This window comes from Petaurus breviceps, unplaced genomic scaffold, assembly GCF_028583685.1.
Source record: "Petaurus breviceps papuanus isolate PSGF00001 unplaced genomic scaffold, PetGlider_PUasm1.0 90849, whole genome shotgun sequence".
Lineage (NCBI taxonomy): Eukaryota > Metazoa > Chordata > Mammalia > Diprotodontia > Petauridae > Petaurus > Petaurus breviceps.
This window is the reverse complement of record NW_027187361.1, coordinates 9,217,062-9,239,880: the sequence shown is the minus strand read 5'-3', so window position 1 is coordinate 9,239,880 and position 22,819 is coordinate 9,217,062. Positions and strand designations below refer to the sequence as shown.

At 35.6% G+C, this 22,819-nt stretch overlaps 1 long non-coding RNA gene across 2 annotated transcripts; it reads right to left on the bottom strand.

The window, feature by feature from the left end:
* Positions 1-282: 282 nt before the first annotated feature.
* LOC138149832 (uncharacterized) lies at positions 283-17,865 on the bottom strand. 2 transcript variants are annotated; one of them, XR_011165424.1, is made up of 4 exons: positions 17,576-17,865; positions 5,877-6,011; positions 4,077-4,194; positions 283-2,781 (listed from the first exon to the last, which is right to left on the bottom strand). It is a non-coding gene; the product is annotated as an uncharacterized lncRNA (long non-coding RNA). The 2 variants fall into 2 exon arrangements; XR_011165423.1 differs by having other exon boundaries at positions 283-2,721.
* Between the last annotated feature and the right edge of the window lie 4,954 nt (positions 17,866-22,819).

Here is a 22,819-nt window from a genome sequence, read left to right as displayed (position 1 = left end):
TTTTGGGATCTTTTGCAAGAGGCAATTGGTGAGTTCCTTCCATTTCTATTATGCCTTCTGTTTCTAGAATATCAAGGAAACATTTCTTGAGAATTTCTTGAAAGGTAATGTCTAGGCTCTTTTTTATCATGGCTTTCAGGTAGTCCAATAATTTTTAAATTATGTCTCCTAGATCTATTTTCCAGGTCAATGGATTTTTCCAAAGAAATATTTCACATAGCCTTCTTTTTTCATTTGTTTGGATCTCTTTTATAGTATCTTGATTTCTCATACATTCACTAGCTTCCATTTGCTCCAATCTAATTCTGAAGGAATGATTCTCTTCAGTGAGCTTTTGAGATTCTTTTTCCATCTGGAAAATTTGGCTTTTTAAAGAATTCATCTCCTTATTGGCTTTTTGAGCCTCTTTTGACATTTGAGTTATTCTATTTTTTAAGATGTTATTTTCTTCACTCAGTTTGTTGACTCTCTTGTCATGATTTTCTTGCATCATTCTCCTTTCTCTAACCCATTTTTCCTCCACTTCTATTATTTGGTTTTCAAAATCCTTCTTAAACTCCTCTGTGGCCTGTAACCAGTTCATAATTTTCTTGGAAGCTTTTGGTGCAGGAGTTCTGACATCATTGTCTTCCTCCTGTTCCATATTTGGATCCCTTTTGTCTCCTAAAAAGGAATCCAAGGTCAGATCGTTGTGCTTGCTTTGCTTCCTTTGCTTGCTCATATTGCCACTCAATTACTTGACTTTTGAGCTTTTTATCACAGTAGAAATCTCTTCCAGAGAGGAGAGCTTTGTTTCAAATTGCTGGGATTTTTATAGTGCTGGAGCTATTAGTTGGTTGCTCTCTCTGATACCTCCACTGGCACCTGGTCACCCACTCCAGGACCTCCATCCTAGACAGCAAACCATATCAAAGTAGGTTAAAGCAAGAGCAATTACCCCTTAGAATGGTTGCTTGGTCCCTCTATAATCTGTAGGCCAGGAGCTATGAAGCAGCCATGTGGCAGTGGCCACCACATTTCAGCCTCTTCTCCCTCTGGGGGCAGAGGCCAGACCATACTCCCAGACCCTCTGTTCCAAAAGTCCACTGACCTCTCACTTTGTTTCTGGCATTTATGTGTTGATAGTTCTGGGAACCACCACAGCTGCTGGTGATCCACTCTCCCAAAATCTCTCCAGCCCTGGTAGGTCAGGCCACTCTGAGGATAATATTAGTGACTTAATTGGGGCTGGGCTGTGCTCCCAGCATACTGTGATGGACCCTTTCTGCCAGCCTGCCAGGCTTTCTTCAGTGGGATGTTTGTTTCTCTCTGTCACTTTGTGAGTTCTGTAGCACTAAAGTTTGTATAGAGTCATTTTTATAGGTATTTGAGGGGATTATGGGGACAGTGCAGGGAGTCTTCCTACTTCTATGCTACCATCTTGGATCCTCCCCCTGCAGTTATCATTTTTATTAACATGCTTCTCAGATTTATTTGGACAACCCTAACCTGTCTTCTGAACTTCATTCTTACATCTCCTATTATCTATTAGACATTGCAATGTGTATTTTCCATAGACTGCTTAACACATCCAAAACGAATTTTCCCCAAAACTTTCCCCTTTATTCCATTTCCCGGTTGCTATGAGGACAGAATATTTTTCCTAGACAACTTGGTGAGAGAAAAAAAAACAATGAGACACTGACTGCTCTCAAGGAGCTCATATTATAATAGGGAAACAGCATATATGGGAAGCTTCATCTGTAAGTCGGATGGAAAGGTCCTATACTCCCATGGACTCATGGTTCTAAAGGTGCATCTGGAAAGCAGAAGATAATTTATATTTCATGTTATTTCTACTGATAAAATTTTATCAGTTTCCAAAGTTGAACCATATGACATTTTCATATACTTTGGTGACAAGAAATTTCTTTTCTGAGCCATGAGTAGCCATTGTTGTAGAACACTCTAAAGCCAAACATGAGCAGCTTTGCTGCTGTGAACAGCTTTCAAAGTTATGATTACATACTATAGCACACTTTCTATTTATTCAATAACAAAGCATAGCATAACATTCAAAGAAAATCAAAATATAGCATTCACCATGTCACAACTCAACAAATTATTACTAACACAGCCACATAGTTTTCACCAAAAGTGGTCACATAGTTTTAAACAAAGTATATTCATTTAGTCAATCAAAAAATCCTTAATTCAATCACAAAGTACAAAAGTCAAAGTTCTGCACCCCTAGGTCACAGTAAATCATAACCTTCTCAGTCAGTACACAGTATCCAAGTGAAGTCTTCTTTCAGCTTGACTCAAGGCTGGCTCTCAGCTTCCATGGTTCCTCTTCCATGGTCCTAGTTGCAACTGTCATCTGGGTTCAAAGGCAGGCAGCTCCCAATTCATTGTCCAGCTCCTTGTCCAGTTCTTCATCCAGGTCTCATTGCATATTGAAGCTCACAGGTCCAATACACCTCAAGTCCTTCACAGTCCCTGTTTATGGGAAGGCAAGGCTTGACAGAGCCACAATAATATTCATTCACATTGCCTGCAGCATCATCAATTGACTATCTGCCTGTGAAATCAACTCATGTTGATTTCACCAACAAGGTCCAAGATCTTAGCACAAACCATCAATATAGAAATCAACACAGACCCACAAATGAGTTCCAAGAGGTCAGCACAAATCATCAGTGAAGTCCTAGGATCCTCCTCCAAAATCCTCCTCCAGCAATTCTGTAAACATACAACCAGAAAATCCTCTTTCAGGGCTTCTATTAAGGCTTCCCAGGGTTTCTGTACAAAGTATCACAAACAAAAATCAACACAGACAGATCAGACAGAGTGATGGGGATACCACAAGTTTTCTCCTTCTTGACTGCCACCACAAGAGTCCTCTTCTCAGTTCTGCTGTCTCAAGCCCTGAGCCTGCCCTTATATATGGTCATTAGCTCCTCCCCAGGAGTTCACAAGTTCTAGGGTTCACAAGTTGTGAGATTCACACATTCTGTTTCTTTCTTTCTTTTTATTTTTTATTTTTGCTTTTTTTTGGAACAGGGAGGGCAGGGAAATTGGGGTTAAGTTATTTGTCCAAGGTCACATGGCTAGTAAGTTTTAAGTGTCTGAGGACAGATTTGAACTCAGGTCTTCCTGATTCTAAAGCCGGTGGTTTATTCCCTGTACCACCTATCTGCCCCTGACACATTCTGTTTATTAACAGACATACAAGGCTCAAAAGAAACTTGAACTGAAACAAGGTGTTAATTCAATAACTGAAACAAGGTGTGAACTAATTCTGTGCTTGCCATTATACACACTTGAAGGAGCAGTTGCCAGCTTGCAACAGCAGAAAGGTTGCTTTCCTATGTGATACCTCTAAGCACTGATCTGGAAGCATCAATGGGTTTACTTTTCTGAAATATTTAGTGGGATAAAAGTGATGACTTCTCAAAGATTTAACAAAAGATTGCCTGGACCCCAAACTTAAGTTTCTATTAACTAGATATGCGTGTGTGAGGTGGAAACTTTTCAGGTAGTATTTTCAACTCTAGTCAGATTTTTAGTAAGTTACCAAATACTTAGCAGCCTGGGACCCTTGCCTTACTTCCCTGGTCACAATTTGAAGTTTTTGCTAAGCTAAGCTAATGTACAGGAAAGGAAGAACAGACCCTGCTAATTTAACCACAGGAGCAATTCCCCAGACTTGTTTCCACTGACCACCATCTGACCTGTTCAAATATAAAATTAGAAATCCTGTTGCGGAACTCTGGGTAGGTTAACATGTCCTAAAACCCCCATGATTCATAAAATATTGTCCGCTTTCATTTATATATTGATACTGATGACATATTTCATTTGCTTTTGATTCTGCTAGACATGGAGGGGGGAAGTGGGGGTCTTTTGGGTATATAACCAAGCTTCACATACTGTATTTTGGGCCTCTCTCATCAGACTGCTTCTGGTGACAAGACTCCCCCTTTATATGAGAAGAAATTAATAAATATCTTCTTATCTGAAGAAACTTCTGAGTTATTAATTTTATTTTGGGCAAGGGTCTTTTGTACCACACAGTATGTTACCTCTTAACTCACCCTTTGGATGCTGTGAAATGTCAGCTTGGTTGTTTTGCCTACCCTGGAGGTGGCAGATTGTTGGCTGTTCAGGAGATGTTGGTGTCTTTTCCAGAAGAATTGCTTCCCCAGATGATGGCTGTGAGAAGTAGATTAGGAGAAAGACCTGTGGGCTGTGTAATCATGCCACTCACATGAATTCTGTACTTATCTGCCAATCAGTGTCAGTTGGTCAGCAATTACCTGTGGTGATGAGGTAGTTGGGCCTCACATTCAGGATGATTTCTCCCCTTAAAGATAACTATGGGGCCTGGCTTGAAATTGGGTTTGGTGGATTTTGTGGCATTGTCATTCCCAGAGACCTGAGCTAAGTCCACTGGGATATGAGATATAAACACAAACACATGCAGAAACACACACTCTCTCTCTCCCTTCCTCCCTCCATCTCTCTCAGCTGTACTCAGACTTTCTTTTTGTCTTAGGTAGGACCATTCTACACTCATAAGAAATTATTGAGGACTTATATGGGTTGTATTTAGCAATATTTAAAATAATAGAAATTAAAACTTATATTGTAAAAAAACATACTAATTCATTTAAAATAATAGTATTAAACTAATGGCCTATTAATATAAATAGATTAATTTTTGGAAAAATAGTTTTTTCCCCCAAAATAATGAGGAGTGGCATGATTTTGCATACTTTAAAATGTATCTTTTACATCTGGATTAAAAGATAAAAATTGGATTCTCAAATTTTCTGTATTCAATCAGTTGCAATGTGTTGTCTTGTTAAAAGTATATGAAGAAATCAGGCCTCATCCAGATGTAGCATTGGAAAAGAGAGGAGTAATGTGTTTTAATAAAGAAACAGCATCTTTGTATTATTCTGAAAATAATTCTAACCTCATTGACCTTCTGAAATATCTTCAGACAACACATTGGAAACTACTACTCCTGGTTACAGAAAACTGAAATATTTAGTCCAAATTACATTTTTACCCCAACTGCAGACTACATTATTCTAAGTGTGTTATTTAATTACATGTAGAAGTATCCCAGAATTCTCTTGCACCTCACATAGGAGTTGTGAAATATTTCAAGATTAGATTAAAACTATTAAGTAAATGCTTTAAAAGCCTTTCATAACTATTAACACTCATTTTCTTGTCAATATTGATTAATGTTCTATAGCAGACAGCTTTTAACAGGATTAAGATATTATGTTAGACAGCAATTTTATGACAACTCTGGGCCCCATGCTTTAAAAAGATTTTGTCATATGCTATGAATTAGTACTTCACAACTACATGATATGAAGTAAAATCAATCTACTTTGTTATAATCTAACATCATGAACAGTAACCCAGAGGATGTCTTTTCTACAATAGATGCAAATTAAAACACAACACATAAGTTAAAGATCGCCATATATTATTATATTACAAAATGAATATGAATTTGCATTTCAACAATGTACATTTCTTTTATAGGTTTTTAAATAGCAGCCTCATTTCAATTGCATATTGTGTTTCTGAGTATTTGAAATGACTGATATTTTCATCTGCTTTCTTGTATTTTCCCCATGCATATTTTGAGAAAAAAAGATAATACCTTTCATAATTCCCTACATACCCCTCATCTTGACATACGGTATTCCCTTTTCCTCCTCTCATCAAATAATAGCTACCACTAAGTACTATCTATTTTGTCCTTGCTGGGACAGGAAAAACAATAATTTAGCTTGTTACTGCATGGGACAGGAGATAGCTGGTTTTTCTTCTCTGTATTTCCTCCAGTTTTTGGTGCACCCCCAGCTTACCTGTCATATTCTTCATTCTGTTAGCTCCACAGCTGTGGGGAGATGGAAGGAGTTTTTAGAAGGGAGGTAGAACTCAATATTTAGCAGTTGTTTCATCCTCTTTTCCATCAAAGGTACTTAAGTTGGAGAGCTGAACTTTAAAAGGAAAAGTAAGAACAGAATTAACCAACTTAATTTTACCTTTCCAATTTATCCTTGTGTAACTAGTTTTGTGTGTGTATTGTTCCAACGAAATTTTTTAAGGAATTAGGATGATGTTGATGACAATTGGAAGTTATTTGGGTTTTAGGGCTTATAAAGTGTTTACAAACATCTACTCCTACCCTGTTCAGTAGAATGTGAGCTCCCTGATGTAATGGGAATGTAAATTTAGAGATCTTCCCTGCCCCTAGGCTAAAGTGCACCTGGAGCCTGGGGTGGGACGCTTGTTTTTCAGTAGATACTTCTTGATTGGCCAGTGGCTCAATAAGGTTGTTACATTCTCTGAGCCAGGAAAAGGCTATATAAGCCTTGATGTGAGGCTTTGTTTTGGGGCTCACTTTGAGAAGTGTTCTGTGATTTCATCTGGATTCTGGGAAGCCATTGTCCAGAGCCCCCCGGCTTTGAAAAACCCAGATGTTGAAAGCCAGATGTTGATTGGGTATGCATGTAATGGTTGGACAGTTTGGAAAGCTGTCTACTTGATCTGTTTCTGTCTTGATAATTCTGCCTGTATACTTTGAAGTTCAGGGTGCTGACCTTTTTCCCCTGAACAAGGTAAACGATATATGTCTGACTGATTAAAGTAAGCTTGTTAACCCATTTTGAGTTGCTTTCCTTTATCAAAGCAGATCTAAGAACCTGTGTTGGCAGCAAACCCTGAGGACGCTTGGGGTGCTTGCTGCTACACTTGAGAGGAGAGTCATTCACTTTTTTTTTAATATTATGATCGCAACATCTAGCACAGTGCCTTATACAAAGTAAATACTTAAGGGTTTTTAATTGAATTCCTGAGTTCAACTATCTTCTGGATTCTAACAAGGACCTTCTGTGCAACATCTTATCCATCAGATGATTACCAATCTAAAAATATGACCTTTTAGACTAAATCAGTCAGACTTCTATATTTTTCATATGAAGAAGATGAAATTCAGGGAGGCCAATTGCTACACAGCTACATCACACAACTAGTAATCAGCAGAGGGAGAATTTTAGTCCACTGTTACCTCCATTTTACAAAGTGCATAGCCTAACATGGTGGATGAATTATTTATCCATTATGTATCACATAGCTAATAAGTTCTAGTATGTACTAAAGATAAAAAAGACCTACATTCATGGATAAATTGGTTTGTGAAGTTCTTTTTTTTTTAGTGAGTCAATCTGGAAAAAAAATAAAGTTCCTAAATATTTAATATTTATCAGACTGATTCAATTGAACTTTTAAAATGTGAGTACAGATTAAAAAGACTGACTTACTTGTAGAAGTAAGGGCCTAGTTGAAAGAGAGATCCCTTAAGATACTTTTATACTATTTAAAATTTCCATGAAACAGAACAATACCAATAGCTTGCCATCAAGACCAACTTCCTCTTTTTACAGATGAGGATACTGAGTCACTCAACAGTTTATTGACTTGCCTATGATCATACAGTTTTTGTTGTTCAGTCATTTAATTTATTTGTGACCCAATTTAGGCTATTCTTGGCAAAGTCACTTTTTTTCATTTCCTTCTCCAGATCCTTTTACAAATGATAAAACTGAGACAAACAGAGGTAAGTACCTTGCTCAGGGTCACACAGCTAATAAATGCCTGAAGTCATATTTGAACTCAGAAAGATGAGTCTTTCTGACTCTAGACTATACAGTATCCACTGCACCACTGAGCTGTCCCCACACAGCTAGAATAAGGTAAGATTTAGGCTTATGTCTTTCTAACTTCAGTTCTCTCATTGTTAACTCTACTATGCTTCTTGGTAATTCCTATTTGTCCAGTCAGGAGTAATGGGAAATGATATTCATACAGAGATCTCAATTTTTATGTTTTTTTTTTCTATTTTACCTGTAGCTGATATTTATGGAAACTACCTTATTTAAACTTTGCTTCTCAAGGCTATTTTCATAGATAAAGTAAGCAGCAAAATCATGCAAGTAATATTCAAATCATGCCTTCTAGTCAAATCAATCAACACTGCCTATTAACAAGTAAATTATGTTCGCAATAATACTTTGCTGTTGTTGTTAAGTCATTTTTCAGTTGTCCCCAACTATTCATAACCCCATTTGTTTGTTTGTTTGGTTTTCTTTTTATGAAGATACTGGAGTGACTTGTTATTTCTTTCTCGAGCTCATTTTACAGATGAGGAAACTGAGGTGAACAGTAATAAATGACGTCACCAGGGACACCTAGCTAGTAACTAAGACCATATTTGAATTACACCTAGCTGCTCCATTAAGTTAATAAAATAAGTATTTTTAAATAAAAACCTACCTACAACAATAATAGGTATTTAAATATTGTCTTAAATTTTGAAAAGCATTTTAGATATTTGATTTAATTTGATTTCACAGTTCTTGGAGATATGTACTATCACTACCCCCATTTTATAGAGGAGGTAATTAAGTTGAGAAGTTCAATAATTTGCACAGGGTCAGACAGTTACTAAATGTCTGAAGTGAAATTTAAACCCGTCTCCCTAACTCTGTGTACTGTGTCATATGCTTACAGTACAATTCCCAGACCCAAAAATATCAGCGTTATTTCCATCACTTTACTGGGTAGTTGAATGAAACTGACTGATATTTTTTCAACTATTGTTTTGTTTTTCAGGCTTTTTGTCATTATATATTAGCAGATTCTATAAAATTGTTCCTTCTAAGAACTACTTTAATTCTGATCTCAACAGAACCAGGCTGACCAGATTGCGGAAAATATGTTTTGTTTGAAATATGAGCATATACAGAAATGCACTAGAGACAATAAGAAAATAGTACTCTGATTGAATCATACTGAATTCAAGCAGAGAATGTAGGCATCTAGAGGGAGCATGAATTGTTGGAGGATTCCCTATTCTCCACACCAGAGCAGAGACCATAACAGTTCCCTACAGACCCAGAAACAGGGAGTTAGAATAAAAATATAGAACCAAATATACATTTGATGGGAGAATTTGATATCTTAAAGTTGATAAACACAATTTCTACCTACTATTCGACTTTTAGTAAACAAACAAAAGATTTTTAAACGTGATATTTGCTATTTTCTAAATTTTTAGTAGTGATTTTACCTTTCAATTCTTTAACAGAAAAAGAAAAATTTTCTTGTTCTGAGGTCATAAGATTAAAAAAAATGTATGGAACATTTTATGAAACTCTGCTGATTAAGTGTGAATTTATTTATGATAAGCACCCTGAAGGCTTAATCTTTCTCTAGGAATTTTAAGGGGAAAGCAAGAAAGAGAATAAGCTCTCTTATCCAAAAAGAAAAATGAAAGATTATAAATGCTACCTCAGTATCAGACTGAAGATGGTTTCATTTGTGACTTTCAACCATTTACTTTGCCATCTTCTTGTTTATTTTCCCCTACTAAGTATGTGTATAGTATGTATATTATATACGTAGCCTCATATGTAAAGACAGTCTTGTTCATAATGTCCATCTTCTTTCTAATCTCATTTTTCTTACCTTTTATCCATGCAAGTCTAAAAACATTCAGAGTGATGATATCTGTCTCTAGGTTCAGAAAAGTACAGGGTTAATTCCAGGGGGAGTTTGCCATCTAAAGAGAGGTCTGTCTTTTTTTTTTTAATTAAAAAAAATTTTTTTTGAAGTCCATCTTTTTTTACTTGTTTTGAACTGTTTATGTTTTCATCCAAGTGTCCTAGGGAAATAATTACTTAAAATTTAGATATAGCTCATGTGCAGGATCTCCCCAAAATGGAGTAGATGTAAATCAGGTATACAATAGCTATTTACTTCTTCCACAAAATAGAGAAGGGCAGCTTAATAGTGGAGTGGATAGAACGGTGACATTGACTCAAGAAGACAACTCTCCCTGAGTTCAAATCTAGCTAGCCTCAGAGACTTACTAGCTATATGCCCCTGGGCAAGTCACTTAATAGAATTTGCCTCAGTTTCTTAATATGTAAAATGAACTGGAGAAGAAAATGGCAAATAACTTCATTTTCTTTGCCAAAAAAGCCCCAAATTGAGTCAGGAAAAGTTTGAAACAACTGAAGAGCAGAGAACAACAAAATAGAGATGGTAAAAACACAAAGACTCATAAGAATGCATTGACAAATTCTTAAAACATGAAAGAGTAATGTAAAGCTCACATTAGTCACTGATATGCTAATTCGTTTTTTTTTTTGAGGGTCATATTTTGGCATTTATTATTTAAGCCGAAGAACAGGTTATGAGGTGGGTGGGGCAAGGGAGGAGACAGGGAGCCTAGAGCCTCTCATCTGTGTCTGTTGCAGAAGGGGTTGATCCTGATTTCTGAGCCTTGGTCCAGGGCACACAAGGAAGCACACATTAAGATGAGGTTCCAGAGGTACAGGTTGAGGAAAACAGTGGGGGTGGCCAGAGTTACACATTCAGTCAGAGGCAGAGCTGGGATTCTCCTTGGGTCAGCAGCACTGCTCCCTTTTGGGAACTGAAGCCTGATAGGCTAATTCTTATTGTAAAGGGAAATAAATAGACAATTATTTCACCTTAAGTCAGACTGTTGAAAAACTCCCTAAAATCTATCTCTTCTGACAAGTCAGGCCAGGTCTGGGAATTATCATACTGTAGGAGGAAGGGGTCACAGAGATGGAATGCTTTACAAGTGTGAGAAGACTAAGAAAAAATTAAGTTTCTTGGTGAAATGGCAACTATATAATGGTCAAAAAATTCTGGAGTCATGTCAGTCATTGGTATTTCCTTTAAATGGATGTCCTGGGAGAAAATAACCAATCAGAGGAAGGGATCATAGGAACAGAATACACTTTCGGGGTAATAAACCAGGGGCTAGTGAACTTCAAGGTTGAGGAGGCGGTAGTGCCCATTGTGGGGGAGTAACAATTTCAAATAAATAAGTCCAAGCTGGCTGAATCACAAAATTATAAAATTTCAGAGTTGGTAAGGATTTCCATGTTCATGTTTTCTACCTGGTATTTCAAAAGTAAAATAAATCAATTGCTCATGGAAGAAAATAATAAATATGTTTGGAAAATGTATGATTGTGACATAAAAATAAAAACCAACAAAACATTTTAAAGCAATTAAACTGAAAATTAAAAATAAAAGAACTTTCCTTTACATATGATATATGCTTATATATGCATGTGTATGTATGCATGCACTATAGCTATGTCTCCTCAATATCTGAAGGATTCTCCGTTTCTTTACTCAAACTTCCTTTTGCTCTCTGGTGTTAGAGTATAAGATAAATTTGTTCCTCCACAATGCTAATATTATCATTGGCACTTTTAATCACATCCCATCCTATCCCCTCTTGTGTCCTCTAAGATCATGATCTATTGATTATTCTTTCTCCCTCTCATTTTCAGCTTCTTCAATTCTTCTTATAAATTTATTCAGGTAATGCAATCTTTAAAAAGAAATAAAAGAACAAAAAATATGGCTTTTCTTGATCCTGCTACATCCACATGCCACGGACTGATCTGACCCTTCCTCATTATTACTAATGTTGTAGAGATGGTATGCTACATTCATGCTTCCACCTCTTACTAAATGTTTCTCACATCCCTGTAATCTATATTCTAGCATGTTGGATAGAGGTTTTTTTTGTTTGTTTGTTTGTTTTTCCTTTTGGAAGGCAATTGGGTTTAAGTAACTTGCCCAAGGTTACACAGCTAGTATTTTTGTGTGGGTGTTAAGTGTTTCAGGCCAGAACCGACCTCGGGTCCTGACTCCAGGGCCTGCGCTTTACTCACTGCGCCACCTAGCTGCCCCAAAGTTAAGGCATTTTAAACTTTTTTTTTTTTTTAGGTTGGATAGAGTTTTGATGTGAGGGCATTACACTTTGCGTTCAAATGCAGTCTTAGACACTTGGGCAAATCACCGAACAGCTCTTTGTCTCAGTTTCCTAATCTGTGAAATGGAGATAATAGCCTTACCTTCCTTATAAAGTGACTATGAGAATGAAGGCTATGATAGTTGTAAAGGTTTCAGGACAATGTCTGGCACATATTAAGTGTTATATGAATATTAGTTATTCTTATATGCATCACTCTACTAACATTGTTTTCTACATATTAACATATTTCTACCCATTAACATTTTTAAAGAAAATTAAAATAATCAGAATTGATAAGATATTCAAATGAGATGTTGTGGGGATAAAAAAATGCTTGCCTAGGGGCAGCTAGGCAGCATAGAGCACAGGCCCTGGAGTCAGGATGACCTGAGTTCAAATTCAGTCTCAGACACTTAACACTAACTAGCTATGTGACCTTGGGCAAATCACTTAACCCCAATTGTCCTGCCTTACCCCCTCCAAACAGGAAAAAAAAAAAGATTGATGAAGTGAAGTTGAGATTAGTTGATATAAATCTGTTGTCAACATATTTTCATGATATCCTCTTTGTCTATTTAACTGCATGTGAATAGGCGTAAAGGAGGTGAATGATGGAGTCATCCAGTGTTGGGTGTTTCAGTCTTATTGATGAGAATTAAAAAGGAGCAAGGGATTGAGTGTAAAGGATATTGTAAAATTGAACTGGTTAACCATGGGGAAAAGATGCGGAGGGAAAGAGAATAGAGTCAGTACATGGAAAGAACTAAGAAATGGAACCGAGATCACAATGAGGATGAAGAACAAGGTTAGAAGTTGTTAGGAACACAGAAAGATGAAATTTTCAAAGATTAAGATCATCTAGCATCTGTGCTATCATTCGTTCTTTCCCAGCAAGGACCCAAAGAACGGGGTGTGTTTGTCCCCCATTTCATAATTCTATGAATTAGCAATTCAGTTAGTACTTACTCTATTATCCAGAAGAGGGTGACAGGCAGGTCCAGAACAAGATGCAATTTTGAAATATCCTGTGTAACACGTTTCTAGTAAATCCAGGATCCTGGAATCACTAATTAATCCCCCCGCCCAAAATAAAATAATACCAAGGAAGAAGTTGTCAGGAAAGGTTTAATGGAGTAGATGGGACTTAAGGGAGGCCTTGACAAATGCACATTATTTCTATTGTAGAAGGAATTTCAGGCAGATATTGTAGTTCAAGTACAGATATAGAAACTGAAAGGCACGAATATTTTGGGACCAGTGAATAAATAAGGCTAAATAGAATGGAAAGTTCTATACAGGTTTTCTTAAAGATAAGACTCAATTCAATTCAATCAATGTTCATTAAAATTTCCTTACAAGCCCTGAGGAATTTTATCCCAACTTCCACTCTCACAGATGAATCAGTTTTCCCAGATGAAAGTTCCATTTTCTCCAAAGCATTCTAGGGGCAATCCTGCCAGGAGAGGAGTGTGACATTGCTAAAGTCATAGGCTTGAGTTCTGATCCTTCTGTGTTCTTCCTAATAATAACTCTCAGTTCTAAACATTCTTAGTGTCATGAAAGCAATTACAATCAATTATCTTTCACAGAAGAGTTTTTCTTAGAAAATATAGAACAGACATTTAAAAAATTCCCTTCCAATACCTTAGGGTACCCTCTCTTTTGTTATACTTTGGTCCCAGAAATAGGGAAGATAAACTTAAAATACTTTTTTATGTGGTATTTGCTTTACCAAGTTTAATTCCAAATGTGATATACTTAATGTATTCATCACATTTACTCCCTCTTTAATGCCTTCTATCTATGCTAAGTCAAATAGGTTACTCAGGACATTTCTCCTCACTATCTTGCCTAGCCACAAAATCTGACATGAATTTAGGCTCCTGAAATTCTGATGAATTTTGAAGCCTGCAAAAACACAGTTGTGTCTCAAACTCCTAATAAAGTAATGAGTGAAGGGATGACCCTTTAAAAAGAAGTCTATTCACTGAATCAGAGTTGCCTCACTCTAAATGAGTACCTGAAAATATCTTAGCTTAAAAGGCCAGGGTCTCCCATTGCATCTAGGGCCATCTCCAGTCGTCCTGATGAATATATAGTAACTGGATACATATGGTTCTGCAGGAGAAAGTGATGCTGGTGACCTTGCAAAACCCTTCCTCACTCAAATCAAAGTCAACTGCAAGTCATGTCATCATTCATCTGATGCCATGGTCCTCTTGGAAAACAAAGGACGAACACAACATTAAAGTAGCGTAGCCCATGTGAGCTCTGATAATCCTCATTCAAACAATCACTCTCACAGATGAAATGGATTCCTGAAACTAGATTGGCTACAGCTCCATCTAAGTATTTGAGCACTAACCTTGGGGAGAAGAAAGGGTTTCAGAGATAGTTTTCAATTCTATTTGCTCTAGTAACCACAGATGTGCTTTCTATACTTTATCTTCAATGGAGGGAGAACCACTTTAGTCATTGAGCCTTAAATGATTTTGAGAAAGGGTTATTTCATTTCTTAAAATGAAAACAGAAGAACAGTACTTACGAAGCATCTAGCCAAATGCCATGAAATACTTTTCCAGGAGAGAATACTGGGAAGATGGTGAAGTAAGTCAGAGAATCCAAACGTCTCAAGATTTTCCCCCACAAGAGATCAAATAGCATCTTAGGGTGAACATAGTGGAGGAGTGGGGGGGCAGGAGTAAAAATAAATGAGAATAGGGGCATAACACGGGTCTTCCTGGAATAGTTTGAGAAGAAAAATCCCAAGAAGCAGCTTTGGTTGCTGTGAAGAGTAAAATACTTCCAGGCTGGGGTCTTAAAAGTTTACACCACAAACAACAAGCCCTGAGGTTAGCAGGTGTGAGAACCTACCTAAGCCCCAGCCACAGAAACTGTTACACAGGAGTTAGTGAAGGAAGATGGACATCTGAGCCAGAGAAGATTGAGGGAACTTCTGCTGACAAGGAATGCTAGACCCAGCTGTTCTGCAGAGAGCAACGTGGAGAGAAGGAAAGAACAAATACCTGGTGAGTGCAGAGACAGTGGGTCAGAAACCCCCTGCCTGTGGGCACTTACAGGAAGTTGGAATTTGGCTTTGGTTCCAAGCTAGAGGAGAGAACTGAAGATTTGGGGCAAGAGGCACCATCCCACATACCCCAAGGCTAGAAATGATTACAAATTGGGGCAGCCAGGTAGCACAGCTGGTAAGAACTTGGTAAATTGGTAAACAACACCGGCTCCAGTGTTGAGAAGACCTGGAGATTGAATCCTGGGCTCAGACACTTAGCACCTTGAGCAAGTTACTTAACCCCAATTGCTTAGGGGCGGCCAGGTGGCTCAGAGAGTAAGAGCACTGGCTTCAGTGTCGGGATGACCTGGATCAAATCTGGGCTCATATACTCAGCACCACACCCAGAAATAACTGGCCATGTAACCTTGAGCAAGTTACTTAACCTGGATTGCTTTAAAAAAAAAAAAAAGAAAGAAATGATTACAAATATTAAGCTATGACCTCAAAAAATGCACGGGCAAAAGAGAAAGAATTCAACTACAGAAAGCTATTATGGGAATAGAGGACACCAGGGTTCATCTTCAGAGAAGGATATTGAAGTAAAGAAACCCCCTTCTATGCCAAAAAGTAACATCAAATGGTGACCTGCCCAAAAAAGAATCCATAGAAGATCTTGAAAAAGACTTTTAAAATCAAATCACAGAGATGGATAAAAAATGAAAAAGAAAGTAATAATCCAAGAAAAACAGGAAGATTTTGAAAGGAAAGTCAACCAATTAGAAAAAGATATTCAGAATCTATTTTTTTTTTTGCTTTTATTTGGAGGGGGAGGGGAGGGCAGGGCAATTGGGGTTAAGTAATTTACCCAAGGTCACAAGACTAGTAAGTTTTAAGGGTCTGAGGTTAGATTTGAACTCAGGTCCTCTTGACTCCAGGGCTGGTGCTTTATTTACTGTGCCATCTAGCAGCCCCAAAAGTGAAACGTCTTACAAGAAAAACAACAGATCTTGAGAAAAGATCAAAAAGAGAAAATATAAAAATAATCAGACTATCTGAAAGCTACATTAATAAAAAGAATCTTGATACAATAATATGAGAAATAATTTTTAAAAGTGTCCTTAAGCATTAGAACAAGGGGGAAAGTAGAAATAGAAAAAAATGTATAGACTAAAATAGATCCTATCAGGAAAACTCATAGGAATACTATAGTCAAATTCTGAAATCCCCAGCTGAAAGACAAAATATTAAAGCAACAAGAATAAAACAATTTAAATTATGTGGTGTTACAGTAAGAATCATACAAAACCCAGCAGCAGAATGTATTGAAGAGAACTGGGACTCTTTCCAAATATGTCACACCCAGCAAGGTTAAGCATAATACTGAATAAAAATAAAAAGATCTTTGATCAATTGTTAGACTTCGAAGACTTTGTTAAAAAATAAAATAAAACCTGAACTTAATAGAAGATTTGATATACAAAAGCCGAGAGAAATATAAGGTGCATTACCAAAGACTGGTTACAAGGGATTCAGTAAGGACAGAGTGTTTACTTTCTATATATATTTAAAATGCAAAACATATGCCTGATACTCATTAATAATTGGGTAGCTCATAAGACAGATTGGGGAAAACCTGATTATGTGAATTTAAAAAGTGAAACCATTTAGGAAGAGCTAAAAAGAGTGATTATTTTACACAAATGAGGTGCAGGAGGGAGAATTGATACAGAGGAATTAGATGGAGGAGGAGGGCTAGTAGTTCCGGTAACTTACTTTCATCAGAAATGGATTTAAAAGGGAACAATATGTATATATTTATAAAAATATTTTAAATATAGAGGAAATAAAATGATAAGGGTATATGGAGGGACAAGGGTATATGGACAAGGGAGAGATCTCTAGAGTAGAAGGTGAGGGAATAGGGTGAAAGGTGGATATAGAAGGGTGCTTAGATCAATGGGAATGGGAAGATAAAGGAGGAATCTCTAGAGGTAAGGGTAAAGAAATTGGTTATGGAGTGCTATAATCGGATTTTTAGATTCATAGGGATAGGAGTGTAAGGGGAGGGATCCTTGAAGGGGCTAGGCATGTAATAGGAGGGTAAGGTAGCAGCTAGAAGTAAAGTAGAGGAGGTAGGAGAGATTTGGAAATAAGATTTCTACAAACATAGAAACAAAGATCAGGAATAGAATTTGTTTGGGAATACATATGTCTATATATGTATGTATGTATTTATAGCTATAAAGAAATATATCTGCCCTTAATTGTAGCCTTCTGGGGGGAGATGAGAAAGGAAAAAAAAAAGAACAAAGCAGAAAAGTGTACAGCAGAGAACAAAAGAAAACTTACAAGGAAACAAAGTTTAATAGCTTCCAACATAGTGTGTAGTATTTATCATAAAGACTTTTGTGAAACAAAAAATTATTTATATACATATATATTGAATCTTATGTTCTGCTATGCACATTACATGTTTTTTTCTCACTTTCTATTTCAATTGCAATATTTAAATTTATGATATGTTTTTGCTTCTGTTCTCTATTCTGTATTTGTGTTCTTGTGTTTGAGTTTAAATAAAAAAATTAAAACGAAAATAATACTTTTCCATAAATACACACAATTTTCAAGGGAAAACAGTCTCAAGCAAAAAGAGAACAAGGGACAATGGGGTAATTCACAGTTACCTGAAAAGCCCTTTCTTCCATTCATGTTATGCTTAAGAAATTCTCCCTTAGGCACAGTATCTTCACTTTGTTGAACTCTTTGTGGTATCATAAGTCCCCTCTGTCCTTGGCTCTTGATGTGGAGATTAACATCAATTGATCTGGGGATGACATGAAGGAATAGAAATTGAAAGGGAGAAAGTACATCAAAGTAGAAAGTCTTCCAGGGGCTCTTCTCCCCACAATTTCTTCCCCTCCTATTCTCCTCAAGGATATGCTGTAAAGCTACAGGCTTCACTTTCTGCAAAAGCCCACATTCCATCGAATGCAATGCTTTTATAAAACATCCGCAGTGCATAATAAAATCACAGAAACACTTGGAACAGAGCTCAAGTCTGGCATAATTTCAATTCATCAAAATGGTTCTCAAAAAATTCTCATACTTGGTCTAGTTCATTTGATTGAGATGTTCTTATCTAGTTAAAAATCAAGGTAAATAGAGTAAGGTCATTTCTATTCTATCTTTATAGTAGAATAAAACTACAGAAGAGGCAAGAATCTCATATTCACAGGATGCATGTTGGATTAAGGTAGAAAAGTCCTAAGGCTTATCCTTATTCAGAACTTAGAGAATATTTCTCTCCCTTGAAATCAACCAAGCTATAAAGATAAACCAAAAGAGTAATTGCATCAGACAGCATACACTTACAAGAAATGGGTTGAATAGCCAGCCTACAAACTACATAAATGTTATGTACAAAGTACTGTGTTAAGGTGAGAGTAATAAAAAGATGAAGTAAGTAATAATGCCTTCCTCCAAGAGGTTATAATCTAACATAGCAATAGAGCTATAAGTAGAGATAGAAGGCACAGTGTTTTATATTAACTAAAATTATGAATTTCAGCATCTTATTAATTGGAATTCGTAGAAAGATTTTGATTATGTTGATTATGATTGACAAGATAAAACTGATATTTTATGAAATTCATAAGGAACGGTTATTTCATAGTCAAAAGAATCTGGAGGCAGTGAAATCAATTGGGAAGCTCATGTAAAGAGTTCAAAAGTGAAATAATTAACCAGTGGACTAGGTCAATGGCTAGAGGAATGTCAAGGAGGGGATGAATGTGAGAGATATTAAACATACACATAATGCATTCATATACACACAAAAAAATGAAAAAGCTTGGTAAATTGACATGGTATGGGAATCAGGGAAAAGACAACAAACAATGCTGACTTCAAGGTTTCTATCTGGGTGACAGGAAGAATAATGTATGATATTATAGGGAAGGGGAGCCAATACTACCAAAATTGTGTCTAATGTTTCTATTTCACTGTGTCTGATATCACCATCCTTCCACTGGTGGAAGAATAGATAACAGAATGGTCACTATATTTAAATACAAAAAGTTAATTAATGAAATTTAACCTTAATTTTATGATATTAAAAACTTAATGGTTCTGCTGTGAGTTAGTTCATTCTAAAATGATCACTATGTCATAGGACAGGATATTGTCCTAGAATATAGTAAGAGCAGAGTTTTTCTATAATGAAAGTAAATTCAGAAGAACCTGGACACTGGAGCCAGTCATCTGAGTCTAAAAAAATGATCAGTATCGAGCTTAAAATTTCCAATGTTTACTTCTTTTCTGCTTTTTACTCTACATTTGTGGCCCTCAATAATAAATTATACCTTAATAAAGATTAGCACATAGGGTTTTAAACTCAATATACTCCAAACACTAAAATATAACCAGTTAAGAAAACCACAATTTCCCTTGTATTAGAATACAAGATCCTTGGAAGTCACACTGTTGAACCACAGAACTTCTGATTTATCTTAAATTTGGAAAAGAGAACATTTTTGCACTTAATAGTATTTTATTTTTTCAAATTACCTTTAAAGATAGTTTTCTACACTCATTTTGTAGGATTTTGAGCTCCAAATTTTTCTCCTTCCCTTCCTTCTCTACCCTGTCCCCAAGCAAATAATTTGATATAGGTTATATGTGTACAATCATATTAATCACATTTCCACATTAGTCTTGTTGTGATCAAGAGAGAATATAAGAATAATCAGACTACCTGAAACATATGATCAAATAAGGACTCTTGAAACAGTAATATAAGAAATATTGTTAAAAATTGTCAACTTCCTGGAGCCAATGTGTTGAAATAAGCAGTAAATTACTCTCACTATCCCTTTTTGACCTTGAAAAACCCAGAAAATATTACCCCAGGAAAAATCCTGGGACAGTGGAGCCAGCAGAAAGATGGAGTGTAGTATTTTTTTTAGTTCACGAAGCTAGGGGCATTAAAGGAAAAGGGCCCTCTTGCTATGACTGAAGGGCACCAGTATAGAACAGGAGGTTTTATGGAAAGCCAGTAGCAAGGCCTGCTTCAGCATATAAGAAAGAGGTACTTAGCCACAGGGTGGTGTCATGGTCAGGTGAAGCTGATAGCAGAATGGCTTAAACACATAATATTATAATATATTGTTTATAAGAAACACATTTGAAACAGAGGGAAAAATGCAGAGTAAAAATAAGAGGCTGGAGTAAGGGTAGAAATGTTAACCTCAGATAAATCAAAAGCAAAAACAGATGAAATTAAAAGAGACAAGGAGAGAAACAATATCCTGTTAAAAGTGACCATAGATAATGAAGTAACCATATATGAATGAAGTGGTATAGCATCCAAATTCTTGGAGGAGAAGTTAAGGGAATTACAGGAAGGAATAGACAGCAAAACTATTATAGTGGAGGACCTCAACTTCCCCTTATCAGAACTAGATAAATCTAATCACAAAATAAACAAGAAGGAAATAAAGGTAAATAGAATTTTAGTAAAGTTGATTACAGTAGACCTCTGGAGAAAAGTGAATGGGGATAGAAAGGAATATACCTTTTTTCTCAGTGATACATGGCACCTCCACAAAAACTGACTACATACTAACGCATAATACCCTCACTATCCAAGACAAAAAGGCAGAAATATTGAAAAAAAACTTATCACATATAAAATTCTGAGTAATTTTTAAAATATTAAAACAAATTTATCACAAGAATAATTGAAAAAGCATCCTTTTCAGATAATGTGCAAGAAAAATTATATATAATAAAGGGCCATGGAAAGAGAGATTAAAATTAATTAGAAACTAAATAATCTAATCCTAAAGAATGAGTGGGTTCAAACAATCAATAAGTTCATCCAAAAGAATGACAACAATTAGACAACATACCAACACTTACAGGATGGAGCAAAGTAGTTCTTAGAGGAAGTTTTATATCTGAATGCTTACATGAATAAAATAGAGAAAGAGAAGATCAATAAACTGGGCATGCAACTAAAAAAGCTAGTAAAAGAACAAATTAAAATAACCAATTAAATACCAAAGTAGAAATTCTAAGAAAACAAAGGAGATATTAATAAAACTGGAATCAAGGAAACTATTGAACTAATAAATAAAACTAAGAAGTGATTTCATGAAAAATAATAAAAAAAATAGATAAACCTTTGGTTAGTTTTTAATAAAAGGAAAATCAAATTACCAGTATCAAAACTGAAAAGGGAAAATCCATCAACAATGAAGAGGAAAATTAAACTATAATTGGAATCTATTTTGCCCAACTTTGTGCCAATAAATTTGAAAATCTTAGTGAAATGGATGAATATTTACAAAAAATGAAAATTGCCATATAAAGAAAATAGGGAAAAATCCTTAAATAACCCCATCTCAGAGAAAGAAATTAAACAAGACACCAATGAACTCCTTAAGAAAATAAAAATTCCCATGATCAGAAAGATTTATAAGTGAATTCTTTCAAACATTTAAAGAACAATTAATTTCAATGCTATAATCAATATTTGGGAAAATAGGTGAAGAAAGGGTCCTACCAAATTCTATTTATGACACAAATATATTACTGGTACCTATACCAGGAAGAGTTAAAATAGACAAAGAAAATTACAGACCAATTTTGCTAACAAATATTAATACAAGAATTGTAAATATTAGGAAAAAAATTATAGCAACTTACAACAAAAATAATACACTATGTCAGGTAGGATTTATACCATGAATGCATATCTGGTTCAATATTAGGAAAACTATCAGCATAATTGATCATGTCAACAACAAAACTAACAGTAAACATGATTATATCAACAGATGCAGAAAAAAGATTTGACAAAAATACAACACCTATTCCTATTAAAAACAAACAAAACACTAGGGATCATAGAAATAAATGGACTCTTCCTTAAAATAAGTATTATCTACCTAAAATCACAAGCAAGAATTATATGTAATGGGGATGAATTAGAAGCATTTCCAATAAGATTAGGAGTGAAATAAGGATGTGCATTGTCACCACTGATATTCAATATGGCATTAAAAACCTTAGCTTTAGAAATAAGAAAATAAAGAAAATGAAGGATTTAGAGTAGTGAAAGAAGAAACCTAGCTATCACTCTTTGCAGATAAAATAATGATATACTTAAGAGATCCTAGAGAATCAAGTAAAAACCTAATTGAATAAATAAACAATTTTAGCAAAGTTGTAGGATACAAAATAAACTCACATAAATCTTCACAATATCTATATATTACTAACAAAGTCAAACAGCAAAAAAACAGAATGAAAAATTTCATTTAAAGTTACTGTAGACATTACAAAAATATTTAGGAGTTTATGTGCCAAGACAAACCCAGGAACTATATGAACACAATTAGAAAACACTTTTCACAGAAATAAAGTCATATCTAAATAATTGTAAAAACATCAGTTGTTTGTAGGTAGGTTGAGCTAATATTTAAAAAATGACAATTCTACCTAAATCAGTTTGCTTTTTCAGTGTCATACCAATCAAAGTACGAAAAAATATTTCATAGAACTAGAAAAAAAAATTTTTTCTGGAAGAAGAAAAGGTCCAAAATATCATGGGAATCAATGAAAAAAAAATGCTATTGAAGGTGGCTTTGCCATACCAGATCTTAAATTGTATTATAAAATATCAATCATCAGAACTACTTGGTACTGACTTAGAAATAGTGTGTTGGGGTGGCCAGCTAGCACAGCGAGTAAGAGCACCGGCCCCAGAGTAGGGATGACCTGGGATCGAATCCGGGCTCTGATACTTAGCACCACACCCAGAATTAACTGGCTGTGTGACCTTGATCAAGTTACTTAACCCCAATTGCTTTAAAAAAAGAAAGAAAGAAATAGAGTGTTATATCACTGCAATAGTTTAGGTCAAT